Source organism: Erythranthe guttata, chromosome 5 (genome assembly GCF_056151865.1).
Source record: "Erythranthe guttata isolate IM_541 chromosome 5, IM_541, whole genome shotgun sequence".
Classification (NCBI taxonomy): domain Eukaryota; kingdom Viridiplantae; phylum Streptophyta; class Magnoliopsida; order Lamiales; family Phrymaceae; genus Erythranthe; species Erythranthe guttata.
The window spans coordinates 8602678-8615431 of NC_142537.1; positions in this window are offsets into that span (position 1 = coordinate 8602678).

Genomic DNA, 12754 nt, shown 5'->3' on the forward strand with positions numbered 1-12754 from the left:
AAACGATCGTCCACAAAATTATAACAAAATTATATTTGTGACGAGCTCAACGTCCTCGTCGATACGAGTGCCTCTTCGAAATTTCCAATTTCCAAAATTGGAAACTTCCACTTCAGTGGACTTGCTAAATCGGGAAACTTCCCAATTTAGAAAGTTCACTAAATTCCGCATTTCTCTCTTTCTCCACGTTTATTCCAATTCGCAGTTCACAATTACAAATCTTGGATTCAATCATATCGACATCCAATCGTTTAAAGATTAACACATTAATCTATGCTTGTTGTTATCAAGGATCTATATTACACGAGAAGTGTGACCCTCAATGGTTCAGGTGTATGCTAGCCGTGGGCTCACAACTCTTTGTGATTCGAACAACACATTGTTCTTATACGAACTCCTCCCAAGAGTCCCGATTAGAGTAAAACTCATTTTACCTAATCCCGATCAAATCAGTGCCCAACGAATCAAGATTGGCGTCTAGCAACTACGCATCATGATTCCCTAGATACAAATTAAGTGCCTGCAAGAACCTTATGATATAGTTAGCGTACAGTACGATCCCTTCGCAACACATGTCTCGATTGAACTAGAGGCATTGGTTCACCGAGACCTCTTATAAAGTTCAATAACCGTGCGAACGTTCTAGGTATTATAAATCCGTTCGTGTGCGACTTAGGGAAACACATTTCCCTAATCACCCCACTATCAACTCTGGCCAGAGATTCCTTGGATTATAAACCGTTAGAACACACAGGACATCCATGACTACTCAAGCGCTTGAATCCCCTACTACAATACACAGACTTCACACTAGATTTCGGATTGCACGAACGTTGGCCCTTGGAGTGGTCCGCGGTGGGACTCAGGGACAGGTCACGATACAATCGGTCCTCTAGTGAAGTCACGGTGATGTCTGGGTCTTAAGGACTAATGGTGTACAACTATATCTTAGAAACCTATTACTCGATGAATGAGAACCACTTATAGATTTCTAGGGCGAGGGAGTTCAGTGAACTCATCTAGTATGAGCACCCACTCAAGTATGCCGATGTCACAACACCGAGGACTGATGAGACGTAGTACACATACACTAAGTGCTAGTCTCAAAAGGGAAAGGCCGGTATCCTCATTATTGGCGTAACCCATCGACTAGGAACAAGGTTTAACAGTTACATTACATTGCTGAGTTATCTCACGATTCTACTAGATCAACTCACAGTAATAGAGTAACTCCTTAGGACTATATCTATGCTACTTGCATGGGATAACAAATATAGAATGCCAAATAAGATATTTTATTATTACGAACGAAAAACGATTGTTTTATTACATGAAATAAGATAAAGACCACAGCCACAAGTTGGCTTGTCGGTCACCTACTCTAACAATCTCCCACTTGACCTAAAGCCAACTACTCATAAATCTAAGTCCCATCGACTCTCGATGTTTCTCGTGGATTAGTACAAGAAATACTTAATTATCTAAGTTAATTTTTTTTAGCCCATGTCTACTGTGACTAATATATAGTCATATTTATGCAGTTATAAATTTAATGATTACTTTAAATTTCACGTGATATAACTTTTTTTTTCAATCTCAGTTAAAAAAAATTAAAAATAAAAATAATATGCCAATGAATAAAGGGTTATGAAATCGCTCATTTTAGAATCGTAAAAAAACAAATCTAATATTTAAACAAGTACTCCAAACAAATAAAGATTATATATATATATATATATATATATATATATATATATATATATATATATATATATATATATATATATATATATATATATATTCTTATAAAAGTTCGGATCCACATCTGTTTAACATAACCCTAACTATTTGTTAAATTTCTTCTTCCTCAAAAGCTTCATCTCCTTCTTCGGGAAATTTGTTTAAATCGAATCCACGATCTGTAAGTCTATTTAAATCAAAATCTGCTACCACTTTATGTTTTGGAATAACAATCGTTAAAGATTCAATATTTAAATCCTTTGAATCTTGAACAAAATCCGAGTCTTCATTTTCTTCAGCTTTCTCTTCAACACCTAATGAATCTTCATTTTTTATGTTGTCAATATCCATTTTTATTTGTCACTCTTCATGGGAGAGAAGTTAAAAAGAATTAGTATTGATCATGCATATATGTCTTTGTATTAAACCTTGTGAGTGGAGTGTGTTGGAAAATAAAATAAATAAAAATTGGAGCTAGTTATATTTACAATTAATAATAGAGAGAGACAGAGAGTGGGGGAAATTAAGAGACAAAAAGAGGTAATTGGAACGTAGCTTTCATTTTCATAACCGTGTGGGTAGTTTGCATTAGGGGTATTGGTGGAAATTATTTAGTTAATGCATCATTGGAATTTTAAAACGACAGATAATATGGAAAAAAAAAAGTTTCTCCAAAGTGACTGATAATTTGAAACGGAGGGAGTATGAGAACACACAGGATATCCAAGACTATTCTAGCGATCGAATCCCCGACTACAATGCACAGACCTCCCACTAGATTTCATATTGCACAAATAGTGGCCCTGGGGGCGGTCCTCGGTGGAACTTAGGGACATGTCACGATACAAGTGGTCCTCTAGTGAAGTCACGGTGATGTCTAGGTCTTAAGGACTAATGGTGTACAACTATACCATAGAGATCTCTACTCGATTATTGAGAACCACTTAGAGATTTCTAGGGTGAGGGAGTTCAGTGAACTCGTCAACTTACGAGCAGCCACTTATGCATGCCGATATCACAATATCGTTTACTGATGAGACGCAATACACATACACTAAGTGTTAGTCTCTTAATGGGAAAGGCCGATATCCTCATTGGTGGAGTAGCTCTTCGACTAGGAAGACGTTTAAGAGTTATAATACTTACGTAAATATCTCACTTTCCAAAAGATCAATTACAACATCTTGTAATAATTGTAACGACTATATCGATGTTTGAACTAGGGACAAAGATATAGAATGCCAATGTTTTTTATTATTCATACGAAAAATGATTATTTATTACAAGAATAAATGGGAAGACCACAACCACAAGTTGGCTTGTTGATCACCTACTCTAACACACTAGACATGGAAAAATTGTCCAACTGCATGGCATGGGAGCTTTTCGGGGAAAAAACATAAACCCACAATTATTCTCGAAGCAGTGGCTTCATCTGAAACTTGGATATGGCATGCATTCTTTGGCGTACCCTGTTCACCAAATGATATCACTGTCTTGGGTCGTTCACCCTTGTTCGACAACCTTGTTCAGGGAATTTTCCCAAGAGTTCACTATCAGGTAAATGAAAAAGATCACTACATGGCATACTATCTTTGCTGATGGTATATAACCACAATGTGGTAAGTTTATTCAATCCATTAAGCAACCAAGAACACATCAAGAACAGTTGTTCTAAAAAATGCAAGAAGCATACCGCAAGGATGTTGAACGAGCTTTTGGAATTCTTCAAGCCCGATTTGCCATAGTGAAGCAGTCTGGAAGAGGGTGGGATCCGAAGGACCTAAGAAATATTATGATGACATGTATCGTACTCCACAATATGATTGTGGAAGACGAATGAGATGAATACACTGATGCTGAGTCAGATGACGATGACAACAACACAGCCACATCTCGTAGAGCTCGTGCCAACAGTTATGATAGAAATGAGCAATTAGATTTAAACCCAAGAACAAGCGACATATCCATAGGTGATTATTATATGAGACGTCGTCACACAATGCAATCGGTTGAAGTAAATCGTAACCTTCAGTGTGATTTAATAGCTCATGTGTGGGCAAGACACAATGGAAATATGTAATAATTTTACTTATATGTTGTTATTTAAAATTTATAATAAAAAGTAAAATAATCGTATTTCTTGTGTTTTCTAATTTTTACAATTATAAAAGAAATATATTAAAAAATAAAACAAAATAAAACCAAATAAAGAAATAAAATAAAACCAAATAAAGAAACAAAATAAAATAATAATAAAATTACGAACAAAGATATAATTTAAAACGAAATAAAAAAATAAAAGAAAAGAAACGAAAAAAATATATTAAAAGTCTTTATTTACAAAGTGTTGATTGCATTGAAATTATGTCATATTAAATTATTTTAGTAAATAAATGAAATAAAATAAAATAATAATATAATATATAAAATAAATACAAAAGAAAAAGAAAATAAAAAATAATAAATTTGACTTGCAAAAGAGAGAAAAGAGAAAAGAAAAAAAAAAAGACAAACAAGCGTATAACAAAGAAAACAGAAAAAAAAGAAAAGAAAAGGAAAAGTAGCGAGTTAATCACACGCCCCCTTCCAACAAGTGAGTTGGAAGGGAGCAACTAAAGGCAAAGTCCCCCCCCCCTCCCCCCCCCCCCAAACCCACACCCAACCTCCCATTACCCACCTCTATGGAGGTGGTTTTGTCTCCCCACCCCTACCCACCTCCATCTCCATTGGAGATGGTCTAATGAATGATAATTAAACTCGTCATATCGGATTGAACCACAAATAGTATTTAAAAATGTTGATTTTTTGAATATGTTAAAATCTAATTAGAATTTAATTGAAAAAATATAGAAATTCAAAAATTGAATTAAAAAAATATGCACCAAAAAACATAAATTTCGAATGATTACAGATCTACAAGAATTGAAAATCTATTTATATTCACCTATTACATATATATATATATATATATATATATATATATATATATATATATATATATATATATATATATATATATATATATATATATATATATATATATATATATATATATATATCTTGGGAGGGTGGGGCCCTCTTTTTCTTCCTTTTCTAGTGTCTTTATTCTTTTCTTTCAACCCATTTAATAACGAAACGACGCCGTTCTTCTATTCTCCTTCAATCCCCCAGGCCACCATTCTTTTCTTTTTGTTTAATTTTGGAAGCAGCTTGATTCCGAATATCGTCCGTGTGGCCCCGTTTGCTCAGTTTCTTTTCCCTTTCCTTTTCTTTTGATTCACCGCCTTTAGCAGAGCATTATTACATTTTACTTTTCTTCGATTTTAGCCCAAAACATTTTGTTCGTATCACTTTGTAAATCAGCTGCTTCATGTAATTCCTTTTCAATTCATCATCTTGCAGGACGAATCCCAGGCTCCGTTTGATTTTATTGTTCGTCGCGCGCTTGCGGTTTTCTTGCCCTCTCACATTACATCGGCTCGCTGATCGCTCCCGGCTTATTTCGGCTTCCATATCATCGGTTCTCTTCCTCTGACAGCACCGTCAGTTCGGGCCTTCTTTTTCGGACCGGATTATTCGTAAGCAGTCTCTTTTCTTCCTCTCGAGAATCAAATCGACCTTTTAATTTTTTTCATGCCTCTTGTTATTTTCTTTAATTTAACCTCTCCCATGTGTCTTTGTTAAGTTTTCACGCTGTGTTGGCAAGGCTTTGTGTTAAATATGGACTATTCAACATGTCAGCAACCTCTTCTCTTCATCGCAAATAAAATCCCTCGCTTGTTAGTTTCTTTAATATTACAATTGTTTTGGTCTTTTTTTAAGTTTTCATACTCTGTCTTGGCGATACTTTGTGTACAAAAGATGGACTACTTAATTTGAACTTGGGGATGGAAGAGAAATGTATGTAAGCCAAAAGGGTTCTATTTATTTCAACTAATTTCATACTACTATTGTTTATTGCAAAATAAAAAAAATTAACAATTGCTTGTTAAATTTGTAAAATTTACTACTTTTTATGTGTTTTCAAGTTTCAGCTCTCTTCAGATATTTACTTTTACCTATTATTCACTTACTTAAGTCTGCTATATTACGAATATTTTTTTGCAACATCATTTACACTCTTTGAGATTATGTTGCTACATTCTTTTTTTGCATCACTTCCCAATCGTCTTTCTTTTTTCTCCATCCATTCGTGTGAAAATTACTTCATATTTTGAATTTTGTCGCGCTTTGCGGTCCGGTGCCTTTGTATTTGATGTGTATTGTATATTCACGTTGTTTGTCGTTGTTGGTTCATTTTCTCTTTATGTACGCTCTTGTGTTGTTATTGATTCACTTGCATTCTTTTTAAGTAGATATCTTTTTAAGTAGGTGTCTTTTTCCAGTACATGAGAAAAACTCGTAATGGATTCCGTGGAAAACAAAAGGTTGCTTAGAAATCCAAGCGCCTGTGTTCGCTATACCTCCAGAGTTGGTAAAAATAGGTTGTCTCCATCACTTGCAGACCTTTTAGAGTCTATCAACCCTTTGCCTCCTGATACTGCCTCTGTTGGTTTCACTCGTCCTGTTGCTTTTGCAGATACATTTATCATCGCTGTTCATTTCTGCGTTATTATTATGGCACACTAAAAAAGGTTCTTTAGTTTTTCTCCTTTTTTTCGTTGCCGATTCCTTATTTTTTGTATTGTTCTCTGTTTTTTGCTTATCCATTACTACTCTATTACAGCTCAAGTTATTAATTCTGCTTTCTCCTTGGTCGTTGGTTTCGTTGTTATTGGATTTTTTGAAACAAATATAGAATTGTGCGAACATGTCCATGGGGCTTCGGCACCGCGCCTTGTGCGGTCCTCCAGACGTAGTATCTATATCTATATATATATATATATATATATATATATATATATATATATATATATATATATATAAAATTATAATTATTAAAGGATTAAAGGTAGAACTTTAGTGGACATATTTATGTGACTCTAATATGTCTCGGATAAGTTTTTTAAAGTGAATTGTTAATGTCGTAGTGGACCACCAACCGATTTTAAACAGTTGGCCTCATATTCTAACAATGTAAAAAATGTTTAAAATATTATCGGTCACAACCCCAAATTACACCTCACACTTTCACAACACCAAATTACATTTCATACTTCATAACTCCCCCACCCCCACCCCCACCAAAAAGTAAACAATTAAGTTAAGGATTGTGAAAATGCGGAGGCAATTGAGGTGGAAAAATCCTTCATTGCAAGAATAATAAAAAAGAAAAAATACGTGAAAGAGGAAGATGAACACGAGGGAAATGAGGAGTACTCGTAGGTGCAACAAGGAGTAAAAAATGAAGAGAAAAAAGGTTTTGAGGGATCACGATACAGTTACACCTAACAACAATAAGATATTAATTCGAATCAATCAATATTTTCACTGTAGTGAAATTTGGTTTACTTACTTAACATTTTACGGTGGATACACATTAATTTAAATTGTATAAACTAATATAATATGATAACTGAATTCTTTGTTTTGATTTAGTTAAGTGGACTATATAAATTATGAGATATAATAATATAATATAAAGTTTTCGATGTGAGAATGGGATGAAATCCATCTTTTATAGATAATGAATGCACCACTGATTCCGAACATTTAAAAAGGGTCAACATGTTACTAATAAGCAAAGAAATATACGAAAAATAAAAACAAATAAAAAATTGGAACGCATTTTCTATTGCAATTAAATCATATTAAATTCTATATTTCCATAAAAAATGTCTATTACAAATTTGCAATCCATCACTAGTGTTTACGCTCTATTATTCAATAATATGTATGTAAATATATATTCTAGTATTTTTCTGAATATGTAACGAAATTGGTGGCCTTTTTTTACGGAACCAAATAAACTCTGTAAAAAGCACGAGAACCACACATATTTTCTACACTCAATCACTTGCAAAGAACAAAAGAATGCAAACAAGTATATATGGCCTATTTAATTTACTCAATTTTCACTTATTTTGTGTGTTTCTCTTGCCTACTAAATGGATCGACGACGACGGCGCCAGTGGTGGCGATGGTGAAGACCGTCCATCTGAGCGGCAAGCAACTCGAACGAATCTGATGAATTCGGTGACGCAATCTTGCTTCGCCTCTTTCGCATGGTCGGCCATCTTTGCGTGGGCCAGGAAATAAAGCCCATTTATAAGGATGACGTTTTGGTGATGTACCAGTACTTGTCGGCTTCACATTTAAACGCTCGTTAGTAATTAAAAATGCGGATATTTATGTAGAGGATATACGTGGATCCCCCGTAGCTGCGAAACCTAAATTTTGTATTCAAGGGGTCAATTAGACACAATGTTTTTTTAGAGGGGGTAGATAATATTAAATAATTGATGAGATGATTTGTTTTCGTATTAGATCGTAGATCATTGAGAAGTGGTGGGGGCCATGGCCCCCTATAGTTTTTATATTGGCTCCGCCACTCAAAGTGTATAATAGCGAAGAAAACTATGATTGAGTTGTGTGATTTTGTTCATACGCTGCAGGTCTATTTAAAGGATGGAGAAAGTAAATGCGACCAGCTTTTTAGGTGAGCGGATCAGGATAACATTAATGTATTTATATTGAAATATTTAATGTGTTCTTACCGTTCAATTTTTGAATTTCTTTTTCTTTACATAAATGAGCTACATACATGATGATATAATATAACACAAATAATTGAACGTTGACCTAATATTATATTTCCCAACCGAATATCCCTTACTTAAAAATATATGCATTCCATATGTTACCGTAAAAGGTATACAAATATGGATATGTAGAGGAAAAAAGGAATAAATGTGTCATTAGTTGTGTTGTGAAACAATTTTCTATGGAAAATTACATTACATTATTAGTTTGGTCGTCTTCATACAAAGTTTTATTTTTCATATAATAAAATATACGCATAACGGCATGATGGGCCTAGTTAAAAGGCCAAAAAATGCAATTCATGAAAAGTCCATGTTCAAGCTTACGTATTAGGGCATCTCCAAGGTTAGATTCTAAAAACCGGAATGCTATATCTACAATAGCTGATGAACAATGCTATAGCAACTTAGTTTTTATTATCCTGATCCAACCATATCATCTATATTTTATCATTTTATTATATTTTATTACTTATTTTTTATTTGATTATAATTGATATTTATAACTAATATATATGATATCTTATATATAATCAGTGTTTTAAAAGTCGGCCGAGGCGACCGATTAATCGATCTCCGAGGCGGAGGCGGTCCCCAACCTTTACGATTTTAGTGTAAAGGTTTGAGAAATCGATTTTTTTTCCTGTAAGGTGGCTTTAGGCGGTCTGAGGCGGTCAAATCTTTAAGCGGGTCAAACTCGGAGGCAAAAATTGGCCAAAAATGGGTCAAAATCGTTTTTTTTAATAATTCAAAATAAAAGTTTGGATTTTAATCAAAAAAAATATGATTTTATGCTTTATTTTGTTTATGTTAACTGTTATTGTTAAAAACTTAATTATGTATGGCATGAATGTTCAAGAATAAATGTAAATTCAATAAAATTGTGTTTTCATTTATATTTTATAAGGATATTTATGTATTATGATCTTATTATTATTAAACTTTTATTATGTTACGAGGATATATACATGATGGAGATATAACTATGTATAAATATCTTTTTATATATGTTTTGAGTATTTATAAATAATATCTAGAAATATATTATACTAAATTTTAAAAACCGATATATCACCGATTAATCACCGCCGCACCGACTAATCGTGAGTCGGTGCCTGGCCATCTCCGACCCCATTACCGCTTTTTTCAACCTTGTATATAATATAACAACTAATAGGTATTCTTTCAATAAATATTTACAACAACAACAACAACAACAACAACAATAATAATAATATTATTAATGATTACCTGTTGATGGATCAAATAACTTCTCCACTTTTGAGTAGCTATGATAATAGCTAGGAATTCCTTTTCATAGACAGCGAGGCCTAAAATCCTATGTCCCAATGCTTTGCTCTAATAATCTATAGGATGCTTATCTTGCATAAGAGTTGCACCTAATCCAGTGTAGCAAGCATCAGTTTCAACCATAAATATATAATTTGTAATCGTAAATCACGTAAATATATGAAATGATAACATATAATCGATTAAGCAATTAACATACTGCAAATGTCAACATTCTAATTAATCATATTAATCTAATGTATCAATTATTATCGGATCCGAAATTATCTCTTGAAGCGTGAGGCTGACTCTCAGAATCGAAGCAAACTGCCACGGAAACCAATCCGTGCAGTTTGGATGAGCAGCAGATTGGATGAGCAGCAGTCACAGCAGCCGCGGTGCGTGGAGATCACATACTGTCTTCAGGCAGCACGCGAGGGCCCGTATGGCGGCGGGGTCGCGGTGATTCAACTCCTTCTTCTTCCTCCTCACGAATTTTACATCTTATACCGAATTCAACTGATACGTGGCACTAGACACGCAAAAGTCAGTTGAAACGGAAGAATAGAGAAAGGAAAGAGGCTATCGAATATCGGGACGGCGGCGGCGAACTGGCGGAGGAGGACAACGGCCGTGAGTGTGGAGTGGCTAGGGTTTTCTCTTGTGTGTAAGCACTATAAGTAGTGTATTTATAGTGTCTTGTTCACAAGCTCTAAGAGGCTTAAGTTAGACCAGGCCCAACAGCTTAAGCCTGTTAGTCTTTCTCTGCTCGTTTTTCATAAACTAATGACCGGAAAGTCATAACATTTATATTTCCGGAATCATTGAAACGTCCTTGTCAATACGAGTGCCAATTCTCAATTTCCAATTTCTAAAACTGGAAACCTTAATTTAATAAACTTGCTAAATTTAGAAACTTCCCAATTTAGAAAGTCCACTAAGATAATCGCCTAGTTCTTTCTTTTTCATATTCTCATTCATAATTCTCAATTATGAATGTTGGACTCAATCGTACAGACTTCCAATCATTCAAAGATTAAACATTTTTATCTTCGACCGTTGAATTCGAGTACACAAGCAGTTTGACCCTCGATGGTTCAGGTGTAAGCTAGCCATGGGCCCACAACCCTTCGTGGTTTAAACTCGTCCGTAGATTTATAGTTAAGATGAAGCTCGTTTCAACTTAATCACCCAACGAATCAAGATTGGCGTCTAGCAACTATGCATCATGAATCCCTAGATACAAATGAAGTGCCTCCAAGAACCGTGTGATATAGTTAACGTACAGTACGATCCCTTCGATACATGTCCCAATTGAACTAGATGCATTGGTTCATCGAGACGTCCTTTATAGTTCAATAACCGTGGGATTGTTCTAAGGGTTGTAAATGGCACGTGCATGACTATGAGAATCACATTCCCTAATTATCAATTAGTCAGCTCTGGGCAGAGACTTAACGATTACAACCTATGAGAACACACCAGACATCTAGCGATCGAATCCCCAACTACAATACACATACCTCCCACTAGATTTTGGACTGCATGAACACTGGCCCTTGGGGCGGTCGTTGGTGGTACTCAGGGACAGGTCACGACACATCGATCCACTATTCGGTCCATTCCGGGGGAGGGTTACCACAAGCACTACCTGTAATTAGAAAATATATATATATGAGTTAATAAGCTCAGTAAGAATACCGAGGGTCGAAAATAGGTTATACATATATAAAATATTTCAATCACCTTCATCGCGTCATACAAACATCAGACAAGAACCAAATAAAACATAAAAGTCATAAAAATGCTCATGAATGCAATCCGTGTAAAAATCCATTTTTCATTTATCGGATATATGAAAGAATAATTTATATCTTTGGATAATAAACCGTTTCGAGCCCGTCTATGGATCCAATATTACTCATATCACTCGTATCACTCCTCTCAGCCCTAGTTGGATACCGGCCCACCGTATCCGATTTGTTTATTACCGAAACATTCCATTAATATTTCAATTTTTTCAAAACAATGCATGTCATGGAATGACTTCAAATTTTTTAAAAATCGTTTAAACATCACAAATATCAATCAAGTGAGCATCAACCCAATCACATAAAAAATATCAACTACTTAATTACACAATTAAACCAACACATATATCATCCCCATACACACACACCGCCCACATACGCACATACACACATCACACATATGTATATTTATTCCATGCAACCATCATCATAAACATGCATACTAAATAGCACAATCATTATTTTAAAGTAAATAGACTTTTATTCCATCATTTAATGAATTTCTTACCATTTCTACTCATTGATTTCACTTAATAAATTCCAGCAACCTCATAAACATGTCTCTGCTGTAAATCCATGTTCATAATCTCATGTCTTATAATTTAAATTACACAATTCCAAGACATAGAAATTAAAACACAAGAACTTCATAATTAGCACTAAACCCTTAAAATTCGAAATAATAGTAAATGATCTTTAAAAATTCTCAAATTTAATTATGAGACTTCGAATTATGTAAATTTCGAGACTCTGAAACTATTTTACAAATTTATAAATTTTCGAATAAAAATAACTAGAAAAGTCATTTATTTACCCAAAAATTGATTTTTCTTACAAGTATTCAATAAATCGTTGAAAACCCCTCAATCAAATCATTTCTTACTATTGATCTACTGGAGATAAAATTTCAAAACTTATTCAAAGTTGGAAGTTTCAAAAAATTACAGTTTAGCCCTTAAACCTTTTAGATTTGTACATGCAAGCCATTAGAAATGAAAAACTCTATTTTTCTTGTAAAATCTTGAAATTTCGAAATCTTCAAATCTTTAGTCAAGAAATAGTAGTACCTACATATTTTAAACATAGATTAAACACGTAAGAAGAGGAGATTAAAGATAAACACACTATTTCATTTTTTCCCCAAAAATCCCTAAATTTCGAAATCTTTAGAAATCTTTTAGGTAATCTTGAAAACTCTTTTAAAATAAT